This window comes from Phyllobates terribilis, unplaced genomic scaffold (genome assembly GCF_046119375.1).
Source record: "Phyllobates terribilis strain yellow unplaced genomic scaffold, ASM4611937v1 Scaffold_2__4_contigs__length_985480577, whole genome shotgun sequence".
In the NCBI taxonomy this organism is placed as follows: Eukaryota; Metazoa; Chordata; class Amphibia; order Anura; family Dendrobatidae; genus Phyllobates; species Phyllobates terribilis.
In genome coordinates, this window is record NW_027362762.1 from 559,282,014 (window position 1) to 559,300,938 (window position 18,925).

The following is an 18,925-nucleotide window of genomic DNA, read 5'->3' on the forward strand; positions in this document are numbered from 1 at the left end:
TCCAGATCGATTCGCCCAATGAGTCCTTGATATTTAGTCGTTTTCAGCCAATTTTCTTGATTTTTGAAAATTTCACTTTTTTGTGAAAATATCCACTAAATGAGGGAATAATATGTGTGAGGGTACCCCAGGAGAGATCCAAATGTGTTTGGGTAGAATATATATCCCACGGTGGTAAAATTGAAAAAAGTTTAAAAAAAATTTTTTTTGGACTTACTCATTTTTCCAACGTTTATCAGACTTTCAGATAGAGGAAATGTCAGTGAGCGTTCCGATTTCAGTTCCAGATCGATTCACCCAATGAGTCCTTGATGTTTAGTCTTTTTCAGCCAATTTTCTGGATTTTTGAAAATTTCACTTTTTTGTGAAAATATCCACTAAATGAGGGAATAATATGTGTGAGGGTACCCCAGGAGAGTTCCAAATGTGTGTGGGTAGAATATATATCCCACGTGGGTAAAATTGAAAAAAGTTGAAAAAAATTTTTTTTGGACTTATTCATTTTTCTGACGTTTATCAGACTTTCAGATAGAGGAAATGTCAGTGAGCGTTCCGATTTCAGTTCCAGATCGATTCGCCCAATGAGTCTTTGATATTTAGTCGTTTTCAGCCAATTTTCTTGATTTTTGAAAATTTCATTTTTTTGTGAAAATATCCACTAAATGAGGGAATAATATGTGTGAGGGTACCCCAGGAGAGTTCCAAATGTGTGTGGGTAGAATATATATCCCACGGGGGTAAAATTGAAAAAAGTTTTAAAAAAAGTTTTTTTGGACTTAGTAATTTTTCTAACGTTTATCAGACTTTCAGATAGAGGAAATGTCAGTGAGCGTTCCGATTTCAGTTCCAGATCGACTCGCCCAATGAGTCCTTGATATTTAGTCGTTTTCAGCCAATTTTCTTGATTTTTGAAAATTTCACTTTTTTGTGAAAATATCCACTAAATGAGGGAATAATATGTGTGAGGGTACCCCAGGAGAGTTCCAAATGTGTGTGGGTAGAATATATATCCCACGGGGGTAAAATTGAAAAAAGTTTAAAAAATTTTTTTTTTTGTACTTATTCATTTTTCCGACGTTTATCAGACTTTCAGATAGAGGAAATGTCAGTGAGCGTTCCTATTTCAGTTCCAGATCGATTCGCCCAATGAGTCCTTGATATTTAGTCGTTTTCAGCCAATTTTCTTGATTTTTGAAAATTTCACTTTTTTGTGAAATATCCACTAAATGAGGGAATAATAAGTGTGAGGGTACCCCAGGAGAGTTCCAAATGTGTGTGGGTAGAATATATATCCCACGGGGGTAAAATTGAAAAAAGTTGAAAAAATTTTTTTTTTTGGACTTATTCATTTTTCCGCCGTTTATCAGACTTCAGGTAGGGCAAATGTCAGTGAGCGTTCCGATTTCAGTTCCAGAGCGATTCACCCAATGAGTCCTTGATGTTTAGTCTTTTTCAGCCAATTTTCTGGATTTTTGAAAATTTCACTTTTTTGTGAAAATATCCACTAAATGAGGGAATAATATGTGTGAGGGGACCCCAAGAGAGTTCCAAATGTGTGTGGGTAGAATATATATCCCACGGGGGTAAAATTGAAAAAAGTTTTAAAAAAATTTTTTTGTACTTAGTCAATTTTCCGGCGTCTATCAGACTTTCAGATAGGGCAAATGTCAGTGATCGTTCCGATTTCAGTTCCAGAGCGATTCGCCCAATGAGTCCTTGATGTTTAGTCATTTTCAGCCAAGTTTCTGGATTTTTGAAAATTTCACTTTTTTGTGAAAATATCGACTAAATGAGGGAATAATATGTGTAAGGGTACCCCAGGAGAGTTCCAAATGTGTGTGGGTAGAATATATATCCCACGGGGGTAAAATTGAAAAAAGTTTAAAAAAATTTTTTTTTGCCCTTATTCATTTTTCCGCCGTTTATCATACTTTCAGATAGGGGAAATGTCAGTGAGCGTTCTGATTTCAGTTGGAGAGAGATTCGCCCAATGAGTCCTTGATATTTAGTCATTTTCAGCCAATTTTCTTGATTTTTGAAAATGTCACTTTTTTGTGAAAATATCCACTAAATGAGGGAATAATATGTGTGAGGGTACCCCAGGAGAGTTCCAAATGTGTGTGGGTAGAATATATATCCCACGGGGGTAAAATTGAAAAAAGTTTAAAACATTTTTTTTTTGCACTTCTTCATTTTTCCAATGTTTATCAGACTTTCAGATAGGGGAAATGTCAGTGAGCGTTCCGATTTCAGTTCCAGAGCGATTCGCCCAATGAGTCCTTGATATTTAGTCGTTTTCAGCCAAGTTTGTGGATTTTTGAAAATTTCACTTTTTTGTGAAAATATCCACTAAATGAGGGAATAATATGTGTGAGGGTACCCCAGGAGAGTTCCAAATGTGTGTGGGTAGAATATATATCCCACGGGGGTAAAATTGAAAAAAATTTTAAAAAAATTTTTTTTGGACTTAGTAATTTTTCCAACGTTTATCATACTTTCAGATAGGGGAAATGTCAGTGAGCGTTCTGATTTCAGTTCCAGAGAGATTCGCCCAATGAGTCCTTGATATTTAGTCATTTTCAGCCAATTTTCTTGATTTTTGAAAATTTCACTTTTTTGTGAAAATATCCACTAAATGAGGGAATAATATGTGTGAGGGTACCCCAGGAGAGTTCCAAATGTGTGTGGGTAGAATATATATCCCACGGGGGTAAAATTGAAAAAAGTTTAAAACATTTTTTTTTTGCACTTATTCATTTTTCCAATGTTTATCAGACTTTCAGATAGGGGAAATGTCAGTGAGCGTTCCGATTTCAGTTCCAGAGCGATTCACCCAATAAGTCCTTGATATTTAGTCGTTTTCAGCCAATATTGTGGATTTTTGAAAATTTCACTTTTTTGTGAAAATATCCACTAAATGAGGGAATAATATGTGTGAGGGGACCCCAGGAGAGTTCCAAATGTGTGTGGGTAGAATATATATCCCACGGGGGTAAAATTGAAAAAAGTTTAAAAAAAATTTTTTTGTACTTAGTCAATTTTCCGGCGTCTATCAGACTTTCAGATAGGGCAAATGTCAGTGATCGTTCCGATTTCAGTTCCAGAGCGATTCGCCCAATGAGTCCTTGATGTTTAGTCGTTTTCAGCCAAGTTTCTGGATTTTTGAAAATTTCACTTTTTTGTGAAAATATCCACTAAATGAGGGAATAATATGTGTGAGGGTACCCCAGGAGAGTTCCAAATGTGTGTGGGTAGAATATATATCACACGGGGGTAAAATTGAAAAAAGTTGAAAAAAAATTTTTTTTGGACTTAGTCATTTTTCCGGCGTTTATCAGACTTTCAGATAGGGCAAATGTCAGTGAGCGTTCCGATTTCAGTTCCAGAGCGATTCGCCCAATGAGTCCTTAATATTTAGTCATTTTCAGCCAAGTTTCTGGATTTTTGAAAATTTCACTTTTTTGTGAAAATATCCACTAAATGAGGGAATAATATGTGTGAGGGTACCCCAGGAGAGTTCCAAATGTGTGTGGGTAGAATATATATCCCACGGGGGTAAAATTTAAAAAAGTTTAAAAAATTTTTTTTTGCACTTAGTCATTTTTCCAACTTTTATCAGACTTTCAGATAGAGGAAATGTCAGTGAGCGTTCCGATTTCAGTTCCAGAGCGATTCACCCAATAAGTCCTTGATATTTAGTAGTTTTCAGCCAATATTCTGGATTTTTGAAAATTTCACTTTTTTGTGAAAATATCCACTAAATGAGGGAATAATATGTGTGAGGGGACCCCAGGAGAGTTCCAAATGTGTGTGGGTAGAATATATATCCCACGGGGGTAAAATTGAAAAAAGTTGAAAAAAAATTTTTTTGTACTTAGTCAATTTTCCGGCGTCTATCAGACTTTCAGATAGGGCAAATGTCAGTGATCGTTCCGATTTCAGTTCCAGAGCGATTCGCCCAATGAGTCCTTGATGTTTAGTCGTTTTCAGCCAAGTTTCTGGATTTTTGAAAATTTCACTTTTTTGTGAAAATATCCACTAAATGAGGGAATAATATGTGTGAGGGTACCCCAGGATAGTTCCAAATGTGTGTGGGTAGAATATATATCCCACGGGGGTAAAATTGAAAAAAGTTGAAAAAATTTTTTTTTGGACTGATTCATTTTTCCGACGTTTATCAGACTTTCAGATAGAGGAAATGTCAGTGAGCATTCCGATTTCAGTTCCAGATCGATTCGCCCAATGAGTCCTTGATAATTAGTCGTTTTCAGCCAATTTTCTTGATTTTTGAAAATTTCACTTTTTTGTGAAAATATCCACTAAATGAGTGAATAATATGTGTGAGGGTACCCCAGGAGAGATCCAAATGTGTGTGGGTAGAATATATATCCCACGGGGGTAAAATTGAAAAAAGTTGAAAAATTTTTTTTTTGGACTTATTCATTTTTCCGATGTTTATCAGACTTTCAGATAGAGAGAAATGTCAGTGAGCGTTCCGATTTCAGTTCCAGATCGATTCGCCCAATGAGTCCTTGATATTTAGTCGTTTTCAGCCAATTTTCTTGATTTTTGAAAATTTCACTTTTTTGTGAAAATATCCACTAAATGAGGGAATAATATGTGTGAGGGTACCCCAGGAGAGATCCAAATGTGTGTGGGTAGAATATATATACCACGGGGGTAAAATTGAAAAAGGTTTAAAAAAATTTTTTTTTGGACTTACTAATTTTTCCAACGGTTATCAGACTTTCAGATAGGGGAAATGTCAGTGAGCGTTCCGATTTCAGTTCCAGAGCAATTCGACCAATGAGTCCTTGATATTTAGTCGTTTTCAGCCAATTTTCTTGATTTTTGAAAATTTCACTTTTTTGTGAAAATATCCACTAAGTGAGGGAATAATATCTGTGAGAGGACCCCAGGAGAGTTCCAAATGTGTGTGGGTAGAATATATATCCCACGGGGGTAAAATTAAAAAAAGTTTAAAAAAATTTGTTTTGGGACTTTGTCATTTTTACAACGTTTATCAGACTTTCAGAGAGAGGAAATGTCAGTGAGCGTTCCGATTTCACGTCCAGATCGATTCACCCAATGAGTCCTTGATGTTTAGTCTTTTTCAGCCAATTTTCTGGATTTTTGAAAATTTCACTTTTTTGTGAAAATATCCAATAAATGAGGGAATAATATGTGTGAGGGTACCCCAGGAGAGTTCCAAATGTGTGTGGGTAGAATATATATCCCACGGGGGTAAAATTGAAAAAAGTTGAGAAAATTTTTTTTTGGACTGATTCATTTTTCCGACGTTTATCAGACTTTCAGATAGAGGAAATGTCAGTGAGCGTTCCGATTTCAGTTCCAGAGCGATTCGCCCAATGAGTCCTTGATATTTAGTCATTTTCAGCCAATTTTCTGGATTTTTGAAAATTTCACTTTTTTGTGAAAATATCCACTAAATGAGGGAATAATATGTGTGAGGGTACCCCAGGAGAGTTCCAAATGTGTGTGGGTAGAATATATATCACACGGGGGTAAAATTGAAAAAAGTTGAGAAAAAATTTTTTTTGGACTTAGTCATTTTTTCGGCTTTTATCAGACTTTCAGATAGGGCAAATGTCAGTGAGCGTTCCGATTTCAGTTCCAGAGCGATTCACCCAATGAGTCCTTAATATTTAGTCATTTTCAGCCAAGTTTCTGGATTTTTGAAAATTTCACTTTTTTGTGAAAATATCCACTAAATGAGGGAATAATATGTGTGAGGGTACCCCAGGAGAGTTCCAAATGTGTGTGGGTAGAATATATATCCCACGGGGGTAAAATTGAAAGGTTTAAAAAAAATTTTTTTTGGACTTACTCATTTTTCCAACGTTTATCAGACTTTCAGATAGAGGAAATGTCAGTGAGCGTTCCGATTTCAGTTCCAGATCGATTCACCAAATGAGTCCTTGGTATTTAGTCGTTTTCAGCCAATTTTCTGGATTTTTGAAAATTTCACTTTTTTGTGAAAATATCCACTAAATGAGGGAATAATGTGTGTGAGGGTACCCCAGGAGAGTTCCAAATGTGTTTGGGTAGAATATATATCCCACGGGGGTAAAATTGAAAAAAGTTTAAAAATTTTTTTTTTTGGACTTAGTCATTTTTCCAACGTTTATCAGACTTTCAGATAGGGGAAATGCCAGTGAGCGTTCCGATTTCAGTTCCAGAGCAATTCGCCCAATGAGTCCTTGATATTTGGTCGTTTTCAGCCAAGTTTCTGGATTTTTGAAAATTTCACTTTTTTGTGAAAATATCCACTAAATGAGGGAATAATATGTGTGAGGGTACCCCAGGAGAGTTCCAAATGTGTGTGGGTAGAATATATATCCCACGGGGGTAAAATTGAAAAAAGTTGAAAACATTTTTTTTTGGACTTATTCATGTTTCCGACGTTTATCAGACTTTCAGATAGAGGAAATGTCAGTGAGCGTTCCGATTTCAGTTCCAGATCGATTCGCCCAATGAGTCCTTGATATTTAGTCATTTTCAGCCAATTTTCTGGATTTTTGAAAATTTCACTTTTTTGTGAAAATATCCACTAAATGAGGGAATAATATGTGTGAGGGTACCCCACGAGAGATCCAAATGTGTGTGGGTAGAATATATATCACACGGGGGTAAAATTGAAAAAAGTTGAACAAAAATTTTTTTTGGACTTAGTAATTTTTTAAACGTTTATCAGACTTTCAGATAGAGGAAATGTCAGTGAGCGTTCCGATTTCAGGTCCAGATCGATTCACCCAATGAGTCCTTGATGTTTAGTCTTTTTCAGCCAATTTTCTGGATTTTTGAAAATTTCACTTTTTTGTGAAAATATCCACTAAATGAGGGAATAATATGTGTGAGGGTACCCCAGGAGAGTACAAAATGTGTGTGGGTAGAATATATATCCCACGGGGGTAAAATTGAAAAAAGTTGAAAAAAAATTTTTTTGGACTTATTCATTTTTCCGACATTTATCAGACTTTCAGATAGAGGAAATGTCAGTGAGCGTTCCGATTTCAGTTCCAGATCGATTCGCCCAATGAGTCCTTGATATTTAGTCGTTTTCAGCCAATTTTCTTGATTTTTGAAAATTTCACTTTTGTGTGAAAATATCCACTGAATGAGGGAATAATATGTCTGAGGGGACCCCAGGAGAGTTCCAAATGTGTGTGGGTAGAATATATATCCCACTGGGGTAAAATTGAAAAAAGTTTAAAAATTTTTTTTTTTGGACTTAGTCATTTTTCCAACGTTTATCAGACTTTCAGATAGGGCAAATGTCAGTGAGCGTTCTGATTTCAGTTCCAGAGCGATTTGCCCAATGAGTCATTGATATTTAGTCGTTTTCAGCCAATTTTCTGGATTTTTGAAAATTTCACTTTTTTGTGAAAATATCCACTAAATGAGGGAATAATATGTGTGAGGGTACCCCAGGAGAGTTCCAAATGTGTGTGGGTAGAATATATATCCCACGGGGGTAAAATTGAAAAAAGTGAAAAAAATTTTTTTTTTTCGGACTTAGTCATTTTTCCGGCGTTTATCAGACTTTCAGAGAGGGGAAATGTCAGTGAGCGTTCCGATTTCAGTTCCAGAGTGATTCGCCCAATGAGTCCTTGATATTAGGTAGTTTTCAGCCAATTTTCTGGATTTTTTAAAATTTAACTTTTTTGTCAAAATATCCACTAAATGAGGGAATAATATGTTTGAGGGTACCCCAGGAGAGTTCCAAATGTGTGTGGGTAGAATATATATCCCACGGGGGTAAAATTGAAAAAAGTTGAAACATTTTTTTTTTTTGGACTTAGTCATTTTTCCGGCGTTTATCAGACTTTCAGATAGGGCAAATGTCAGTGAGCATTCCTATTTCAGTTCCAGAGCGATTCACCCAATGAGTCCTTGATATTTAGTCATTTTCAGCCAATTTTCTTTATTTTTGAAAATTTCACTTTTTTATGAAAATATCCACTAAATGAGGGAATAATATGTGTGAGGGTACCCCAGGAGAGTTCCAAATGTGTGTGGGTAGAATATCTATCCCACGGGGGTAAAATTGAAAAAAATGTAAAAAAATTTTTTTTTGGACTTAGTCATTTTTTTGACATTTATCAGACTTTCAGATAGGGGAAATGTCAGTGAGCGTTCCGATTTCAGTTCCAGAGCGATTCGCCCAATGAGTCCTTGATATTTAGTCGTTTTCAGCCAATTTTCTGGATTTTTGAAAATTTCAGTTTTTTATGAAAATATCCACTAAATGAGGGAATAATATGTGTGAGGGTACCCCAGGAGAGTTCCAAATGTGTGTGGGTAGAATATCTATCCCACGGGGGTAAAATTGAAAAAAATGTAAAAAAATTTTTTTTTGGACTTAGTCATTTTTTTGACATTTATCAGACTTTCAGATAGGGGAAATGTCAGTGAGCGTTCCGATTTCAGTTCCAGAGCGATTCGCCCAATGAGTCCTTGATATTTAGTCGTTTTCAGCCAATTTTCTGGATTTTTGAAAATTTCCCTTTTTTGTCAAAATATCCACTAAATGAGGGAATAATATGTGTGAGGGTACCCCAGGAGAGTTCCAAATGTGTGTGGGTAGAATATATATCCCACGGGGGTAAAATTGAAAAAAGTTGAAACATTTTTTTTTTTGGACTTAGTAATTTTTCCGGAGTTTATCAGACTTTCAGATAGGGGAAATGTCAGTGAGCGTTCCGATTTCAGTTCCAGAGCGATTCGCCCAATGAGTCCTTGATATTTAGTCGTTTTCAGCCAATTTTCTGGATTTTTGAAAATTTCCCTTTTTTGTGAAAATATCCACTAAATGAGGGAATAATATGTGTGAGGGTACCCCAGGAGAGTTCCAAATGTGTGTGGGTAGAATATATATCCCACGGGGGTAAAATTGAAAAAAGTGAAAAAAATTTTTTTTTTTCGGACTTAGTCATTTTTCCGGCGTTTATCAGACTTTCAGAGAGGGGAAATGTCAGTGAGCGTTCCGATTTCAGTTCCAGAGTGATTCGCCCAATGAGTCCTTGATATTAGGTAGTTTTCAGCCAATTTTCTGGATTTTTTAAAATTTAACTTTTTTGTCAAAATATCCACTAAATGAGGGAATAATATGTTTGAGGGTACCCCAGGAGAGTTCCAAATGTGTGTGGGTAGAATATATATCCCACGGGGGTAAAATTGAAAAAAGTTGAAACATTTTTTTTTTTTGGACTTCGTCATTTTTCCGGCGTTTATCAGACTTTCAGATAGGGCAAATGTCAGTGAGCATTCCTATTTCAGTTCCAGAGCGATTCACCCAATGAGTCCTTGATATTTAGTCATTTTCAGCCAATTTTCTTTATTTTTGAAAATTTCACTTTTTTATGAAAATATCCACTAAATGAGGGAATAATATGTGTGAGGGTACCCCAGGAGAGTTCCAAATGTGTGTGGGTAGAATATCTATCCCACGGGGGTAAAATTGAAAAAAATGTAAAAAAATTTTTTTTTGGACTTAGTCATTTTTTTGACATTTATCAGACTTTCAGATAGGGGAAATGTCAGTGAGCGTTCCGATTTCAGTTCCAGAGCGATTCGCCCAATGAGTCCTTGATATTTAGTCGTTTTCAGCCAATTTTCTGGATTTTTGAAAATTTCAGTTTTTTATGAAAATATCCACTAAATGAGGGAATAATATGTGTGAGGGTACCCCAGGAGAGTTCCAAATGTGTGTGGGTAGAATATCTATCCCACGGGGGTAAAATTGAAAAAAATGTAAAAAAATTTTTTTTTGGACTTAGTCATTTTTTTGACATTTATCAGACTTTCAGATAGGGGAAATGTCAGTGAGCGTTCCGATTTCAGTTCCAGAGCGATTCGCCCAATGAGTCCTTGATATTTAGTCGTTTTCAGCCAATTTTCTGGATTTTTGAAAATTTCCCTTTTTTGTCAAAATATCCACTAAATGAGGGAATAATATGTGTGAGGGTACCCCAGGAGAGTTCCAAATGTGTGTGGGTAGAATATATATCCCACGGGGGTAAAATTGAAAAAAGTTGAAACATTTTTTTTTTTGGACTTAGTAATTTTTCCGGAGTTTATCAGACTTTCAGATAGGGGAAATTTCAGTGAGCGTTCCGATTTCAGTTCCAGAGCGATTCGCCCAATGAGTTCTTGATATTTAGTCGTTTTCAGCCAATTTTCTGGATATTTGAAAATTTCCCTTTTTTGTGAAAATATCCACTAAATGAGGGAATAATATGTGTGAGGGTACCCCAGGAGAGTTCCAAATGTGTGTGGGTAGAATATATATCCCACGGGGGTAAAATTGAAAAAAGTTGAAAAAATTTTTTTTTTGGACTTACCGTATATTGCGGCGTATAAGACGACTTTTGAAGACTGAAAAATCTTCTGTCTAGTCTGGGGTCATCTTATACGCCGGTAATGCTTTTGAACTTTCAGAAATTGACATGCGGGGATACTCTGGGGGTGTTAATAAGCTGCTGTGGCCGTATCCCTGCCATGTCGGAGTTAATATAAGGTGGAGGGAGTTAAAATACCGCGGCGGTAGGTCCAGACAGTCAGCGCTTCTGAGCTGAAACTGACACATCGCTGCGTATTCCCAGCTCCGGACACAGCGCAGGGCTTCTGTGCCGACAGCTTTCACTTGTCACAGAAGCGCTGCGCTGTGTCCTGAGCAGGGAAGTTCTCATCGCTTCTGTGACAATATATGAAAAGCCGGCAATTCAGCAGCGGCATAAGCCGGCACCCGACAATTTAGAATAGAAAGAATAGAGCTTCACACATAGATTAGATAGATAGAAACATGTCAGTCACATATATATGAAGTACAGTGACAGTGTTGCTTACTGTACTTGTCATTTAGTGTAAAGGATTTATTAAAACAAATAATAGTGTTTTTATGCACCGTCTCTTTAAAAAAGCCACCGGCAATTCAGCAGCGGTACCCGACAATTTATAACAGACAGAATAGAGCATCACACATAGATTAGATAGATAGAAACATGTCAGTCACAAATATATGAAGTACAGTGATAGTGTTGGTTACTGTACTTGTCATCTAATGTTAAAATAACGGATTTATTAAAAAAAAAATTGGCGTGGGGTTCCCCTTAATTTTAGTCTCTAGCGGAGGTTAAGCAGACGGCTGGGGCAGATGTTTGAAGCCTGGGAAGGGGGTAATACCCACGAAGCTTCCCAGGCTACTAATATCAGCCCCCAGCTGAATACTTAGCCTTTACTAGCTATTAAAATGGGGGATCCCAAAAAAATGACGTGGGGTCCCCCCTATTTTAATAGCTAGCAAAGGCTAGGCAGACAGCTGGAGGCTGATATTAATAGCCCAGGAAGGGTGTCATGAATATTGGCCCCCTCCCAGGCTAGAAACACCAGCCGTCAGCCGCCCCAGAAATGGCGCATCCATAGGATGCGCCAATTCTGGCACTTAGCCTCGCTCTTCCCACTGCCCTGTAGCGGTGGCAGTGGGGTAATAGGGCTGGGGTTGATGTCAGCTTATAATGCCAGCTGACATCAAGCCCAGGTTAGTAATGGAGAGGCGTCTATAAGACACCCCCATTACTAACCCCATAGTCAAAGTTAAAAAAAACACAAACACCCAGAATAAAGTCCTTTAATTGAAATAAAGACACAAATCTTTATTGTTCTAAATTAAACCATACTTACCATCACGCCCATTCCAGCTGAAGCCAACGATCTCCTGCAATAAAAGAAAAATAATAAAGCAACCTCATCCTTACCTCTCCATGGTTCCCAGGACGGGTCCAGCTCTGCTACATCGAGATGACAGGCTGGACCGCAGCAGAAAGCTGCCATACAGCCTGTCATCCCGCAGACACTGAGAAGCGCAGGCATGCTTGCGCTCCTCAGTGTCTGACTGTGACGGCATCCAGATGAGCCGACAATGAACTCAGCTCACCTCCTGGATGTCCGTCACTGACAGCGTGGGAAACTTCTACTGCGCATGCGGGGAGCAGGAGAATTTTCCCACGCTGTCAGTAACGTGCATGAGGTGAGCCGAGTTCATTGGACATGATCTCGGCTCATCTGGATGCCGTCACAGTCAGACACTGAGGAGCGCAAGCATGCCTGCGCTTCTCAGTGTCTGCGGGATGACAGGCTGGATGGCAGCTTTCTGCTGCGGTGCAGCCTGTCATGTGAATGTAGCAGAGCTGGACCGGTCCTTGGAACCATGGAAAGGTAAGGATGAGGTTGCTTTATTATTTTACTTTTATTGCAGGAGATCGTTGGCTTCAGCTGGAATGGGCGTGACTGTAAGTATGGTTTAATTTAGAACATTAAAGAATTGTGTCTTTATTTCAATTAAAGGACTTTATTCTGGGTGTTGTGTTTTTTTTAATTACTTTACTAGAAATTCATGGCGGTCATATCTAATATTGGCGTGACCCCATGAATTTCGGGCTTAGGGCCAGCTGATAATGCCAAGCTGGCCCTAACCCCTTTATTACCCAGTGAGCCACCGCACCAGGGCCCTGGATGAGTTGGGTACAGCGCCAGAAGATGGCGCTTCTATGAACGCGCCATTTTCCGGGGTGGCTGCGGACTGCAATTTGCAGCGGGGGGGGCCCAGAAAGCTTGGGCCTCCCTGCGCTGCAGATTCCAGCCCCCAGCTGCCTAGTTGTACCTGGCCGGACACAAAAATAGGGCGAAGCCCCACGTATTTTTTTTTTTAATTATTTCATGAAATAATTAAAAAAAAAAGGGCTTCCCTATATTGTTGTGTCCGGCCAGGTACAAATAGGCAGCTGGTGGTTGGGGGCAGCCCGTTCCTGCCTGCTGTACCTGGCTGGACACAAAAATATGGCGAAGCCCCACGTCAACATTTTTGGGAAAAATTAATTACAAAATTAATAATTTAGGGACTGCATCTTTATTAACCCCTCAATTGTCATTTAGTGTTAAAATAAAGGATTTTTTAAAAAGAAAATTGGCGTGGGATCCACCATCATTATAGTCTCTAGTGGAGGTTAAGCAGACGGCTGGGGCAGATGTTTGAAGTCTGGGAAGAGGGTAATACCCACGGAGCTTCCCAGGCTACTAATATCAGCCCCCAGCTGAATACCTAGCCTTTACTAGCTATTAGAATGGGGGACCCCCCCAAAAAATGACGTGGGGTCCCCCCTATTTTAATATGTTTATGAGTGACAGTTTTCCTGCGATATACCTGCGTGTCATAAGAATTTAAATTAAAAAAGGACCATGTTAAATTCAAATCTGTTTTTTTTTAAATTTTACCGGTGTTTGGTATGCGTTGGAAAAGGGGTAGTCTTATACAGTGAATATATCCTAAACTCTATATTTTAACAGGAAAGTAGGGGGGTCGTCTTATACACCAGGTCGTCTTATACGCCGGAATATACGGTAGTAATTTTTTCAGCGTTTATCAGACTTTCAGATAGGGGAAATGTCAGTGAGCGTTCCGATTTCAGTTCCAGAGCGATTCGCCCAATGATTCCTTGATATTTAGTCGTTTTCAGCCAAGTTTCTGGATTTTTGAAAATTTCACTTTTATGTGAAAATATCCACTAAATGAGGGAATAATATGTGTGAGGGTACCCCAGGAGAGTTCCAAATGTGTGTGGGTAGAATATATATCCCACGGGGGTAAAATTGAAAAAAGTTGAAAAAATTTTTTTTTGGACTTAGTCATTTTTCCGGAGTTTATCAGACTTTCAGATAGGGGAAATGTCAGTGAGCGTTCCGATTTCAGTTCCAGAGCGATTCGCCCAATGAGTCCTTGATATTTAGTCGTTTTCAGCCAATTTTCTGGATTTTTGAAAATTTCACTTTTTTGTGAAAATATCCACTAAATGAGGGAATAATATGTGTGAGGGTACCCCAGGAGAGTTCCAAATGTGTGTGGGTAGAATATATATCCCACGGGGGTAAAATTGAAAAAAGTTGAAAAAATTTTTTTTTTGGACTTAGTCATTTTTTCAGCGTTTATCAGACTTTCAGATAGGGGAAATGTCAGTGAGCGTTCCGATTTCAGTTCCAGAGCGATTCGCCTAATGAGTCCTTGATATTTAGTAGGTTTTAGCAAATTTTCTGGATTTTTGAAAATTTAACTTTTTTGTGAAAATATACATTAAGTGAGGGAATAATATGTGTGAGGGTACCCCAGAAGAGTGCCAAATGTGTGTGGGTAGAATATATATCCCACGGGGGTAAAATTGAAAAAAGTTGAAACATTTTTCTTTTTGGACTTAGTCATTTTTACGGCGTTTATCGGACTTTCAGATAGGGGAAATGTCAGTGAGCGTTCCGATTTCAGTTCCAGAGCAATTCGCCCAATGAGTCCTTGCTATTAACTTGTTTTCAGGCAATTTTCTTGATTTTTGAAAATTTCACTTTTTTGTAAAAATATCCACTAAATGAGGGAATAATTTGTGTGAGGGTACCCCAGGAGAGTTCCAAATGTGTGTGGGTAGAATATATATCCCACGGGGGTAAAATTGAAAAAAGTTGAAAAATTTTTTTTTTTGGACTGTCATTTTTCCGGCGTTTATCAGACTTTCAGATAGGGGAAATGTCAGTGAGCATTCCGATTTCAGTTCCAGAGCGATTCTCCCAATGTCTCCTTGATATTAAGTTGTTTTCAGCCAATTTTCTGGATTTTTGAAAATTTCACTTTTTTGTGAAAATATCCACTAAATGAGGGAATAATATGTGTGAGGGTACTCCAGGAGAGTTCCAAATGTGTGTGGGTAGAATATATATCCCATGGGGGCAAAAATTGAAAAAAAAAATTCATTTTGGACTTAGTCATTTTTCCGGCGTTTATCAGACTATCAGATAAGGGAAATGTCAGTGAGCGTTCCGATTTCAGTTCCAGAGCGTTTCGCCAGATGAGTCCTTGATATTTCGTCGTTTTCAGGATATTTTCAGAATTTTTAAAAATTTCACTTTTTTGTGAAAATATCCACTAAATGAGGGAATAATATGTGTGAGGGTACCCCAGGAGAGTTCCAAATGTGTGTGGGTAGAATATATATCCCACGGGGGTAAAATTGAAAAAAGTTGAAAAATTTTTTTTTTGGACTTTGTCATTTTTCCGGCGTTTATCAGACTTTCAGATAGGGGAAATGTCAGTGAGTGTTCCGATTTCAGTTCCAGAGTGATTCGCCCATTGAGTCCTTGATATTAAGTCATTTTCAGCCAATTTTCTGGATTTTTGAAAATTTCACTTTTTTGTGAAAATATCCACTAAATGAGGGAATAATTTGTGTGAGGGTACCCCAGGAGAGTTCCAAATGTGTGTGGGTAGAATATATATCCCACGGGGGTAAAATTGAAAAGAGTTGAAAATTATTTTTTTTTCGATTTAGTCATTTTTCCGGCGTTTATCAGACTTTCAGATAGGGGAAATGTCAGTGAGCGTTCCGATTTCAGTTCCAGAGCGATTCGCCCAATGATTCCTTGATATTTAGTCGTTTTCAGCCAAGTTTCTGGATTTTTGAAAATTTCACTTTTATGTGAAAATATCCACTAAATGAGGGAATAATATGTGTGAGGGTACCCCAGGAGAGTTCCAAATGTGTGTGGGTAGAATATATATCCCACGGGGGTAAAATTGAAAAAAGTTGAAAAAATTTTTTTTTGGACTTAGTCATTTTTCAGCGTTTATCAGACTTTCAGATAGGGGAAATGTCAGTGAGCGTTCCGATTTCAGTTCCAGAGCGATTCGCCCAATGAGTCCTTGCTATTAAGTTGTTTTCAGGCAAATTTCTGGATTTTTGAAAATATCACCTTTTTTGTGAAAATATCCACTAAATGAGGGAATAATTTGTGTGAGGGTACCCCAGGAGAGTTCCAAATGTGTGTGGGTAGAGTATATATCCCACGGGGGTAAAATTGAAAAAAGTTGAAAAAATATTTTTTTGGACTTAGTCATTTTTCCGGCGTTTATCAGACTTTCAGATAGGGGAAATCTCAGTGAGCGTTCCGATTTCAGTTCCAGAACGATTCGCCCAATGAGTCCTTGATATTTAGTCGTTTTCAGCCAATATTTTGGATTTTTGAAAATTTCACTTTTTTGTGAAAATATCCACTAAATGAGGGAATAATTTGTGTGAGGGTACCCCAGGAGAGTTCCAAATGTGTGTGGGTAGAATATATATCCCACGGGGGTAAAATTGAAAAAAGTTGAAAAATTTTTTTTTTTGGACTGTCATTTTTCCGGCGTTTATCAGACTTTCAGATTGGGGAAATGTCAGTGAGCGTTCCGATTTCAGTTCCAGAGTGATTCGCCCAATGAGTCCTTGATATTTAGTCGTTTTCAGCCAATTTTCTGGATTTTTAAAAATTTCACATTTTGGAGAAAATATCCACTAAATGAGGGAATAATATGTGTGAGGGTACCCCAGGAGAGTTCCAAATGTGTGTGAGTAGAATATATATCCCACGGGGGTAAAATTGAAAAAAGTTGGAAAAAATATTTTTTTGGACTTAGTCATTTTTCCGGCGTTTATCAGACTTTCAGATAGGGGAAATGTTAGTGAGCGTTCCAATTTCAGTTCCAGAGCGATTCGCCCAATGAGTCCTTAATATTTAGTCGTTTTCAGCCAATTTTCTGGATTTTTGAAAATTTTACTTTTTTGTGAAAATATCCACTAAATCGGGGAATAATATGTGTGAGGGTATGCCAGGAGAGTTCAAAATGTGTGTGGGTAGAATATATATCCCACGGGGGTAAAATTGAAAAAAGTTTAAAAATTTTTTTTTTTTGGACTTAGTCATTTTTCCGGTGTTTATCAGACTTTGAGATAGGTCAAATGTCAGTGAACGTTCCGATTTCAGTTCCAGAGCGATTCACCCAATGAGTCCTTGCTATTAAGTTGTTTTCAGGCAATTTTCTGGATTTTTGAAAATATCACTTTTTTTGTGAAAATATCCACTAAATGAGGGAATATGTGTGAGGGTACCCCAGGAGAGTTCCAAATGTGTGTGGGTAGAATATATATCCCACGGGGGTAAAATTGAAAAAAGTTGAAAAATTTTTTTTTTTGGACTGTCATTTTTCCGGCGTTTATCAGACTTTCAGATAGGGGAAATGTCAGTGAGCGTTCCGATTTCAGTTCCAGAGCGATTCTCCCAATGTCTCCTTGATATTAAGTTGTTTTCAGCCAATTTTCTGGATTTTTGAAAATTTCACTTTTTTGTGAAAATATCCACTAAATGAGGGAATAATATGTGTGAGGGTACCCCAGGAGAGTTCCAAATGTGTGTGGGTAGAATATATATATCGCACGGGGGTAAATTTGAAAAAAGTTGAAAAAGTTTTATTCTTGTACTTAGTCATTTTTCCTGCGTTTATCAGACTTTCAGATAGGGCAAATGTCAGTGAGCGTTCCGATTTCAGTTCCAGAGCGATTTGCCCAATGAGTTCTTGATATTTAGTTGTTTTCAGCCAATTTTCTGGATTTTTGAAAATTTCACTTTTTTGTGAAAATATCCACTAAATGAGGGAATAATATGTGTGAGGGTACTCCAGGAGAGTTCCAAATGTGTGTGGGTAGAATATATATCCCATGGGGGCAAAAATTGAAAAAAAAAATTCATTTTGGACTTAGTCATTTTTCCGGCGTTTATCAGACTATCAGATAAGGGAAATGTCAGTGAGTGTTCCGATTTCAGTTCCAGAGCGTTTCGCCAGATGAGTCCTTGATATTTCGTCGTTTTCAGGATATTTTCAGAATTTTTTAAAATTTCACTTTTTTGTGAAAATATCCACTAAATGAGGGAATAATATGTGTGAGGGTACCCCAGGAGAGTTCCAAATGTGTGTGGGTAGAATATATATCCCACGGGGGTAAAATTGAAAAAAGTTGTAAATTTTTTTTTTTGGACTTTGTCATTTTTCCGGCGTTTATCAGACTTTCAGATAGGGGAAATGTCAGTGAGTGTTCCGATTTCAGTTCCAGAGTGATTCGCCCATTGAGTCCTTGATATTAAGTCATTTTCAGCCAATTTTCTGGATTTTTGAAAATTTCACTTTTTTGTGAAAATATCCACTAAATGAGGGAATAATTTGTGTGAGGGTACCCCAGGAGAGTTCCAAATGTGTGTGGGTAGAATATATATCCCACGGGGGTAAAATTGAAAAGAGTTGAAAATTATTTTTTTTTCGATTTAGTCATTTTTCCGGCGTTTATCAGACTTTCAGATAGGGGAATTGTCAGTGAGCATTCCGATTTCAGATCCAGAGTGATTAAACCATTGAGTGCTTGATATTTAGTCGTTTTCAGTCAATTTCTGGATTTTTGAAAATTTCACTTTTTTGTGAAAATATCCACTAAATGAGGGAATAATATGTGTGAGGGTACCCCAGAAGTGTTCCAAATGTGTGTGGGTAGTATACATATCCCACGGGGGTAAAATTTAAAAAAGGTGAAAATGAAAATTTTTTGGACTTAGTCATTTTTCCAGCGTTTATCAGACTTTCAGATGGGGCAAATGTCAGTGAGCGTTCCGATTTCAGCTCCAGAGCGATTCGCCCAATGAGACCTTGATATTTAGTCGTTTTCAGCCAATTTTCTGGATTTTTGAAAATTTCACTTTTTTGTGAAAATATCCACTGAATGAGGGAATAATATGTGTGAGGGTACGCCAGGAGAGTTCCAAATGTTTGTGAGTAGAATATATATCCCACGGGGGTAAAATTTAAAAAAGTTGTAAAATTTTTTTTTGGTCTTAGTCATTTTTCCGGCGTTTATCAGACTTTCAGATAAAGGAAATGTCAGTGAGCATTCCGATTTCAGTTCCAGAGTGATTCGCCCAATGAGTCCTTGATATTTACTTTTTTTCAGCCAATTTTTGGGATTTTTGAAAATTTCACTTTTTTGTGAAAATATTCACTAAATACGGG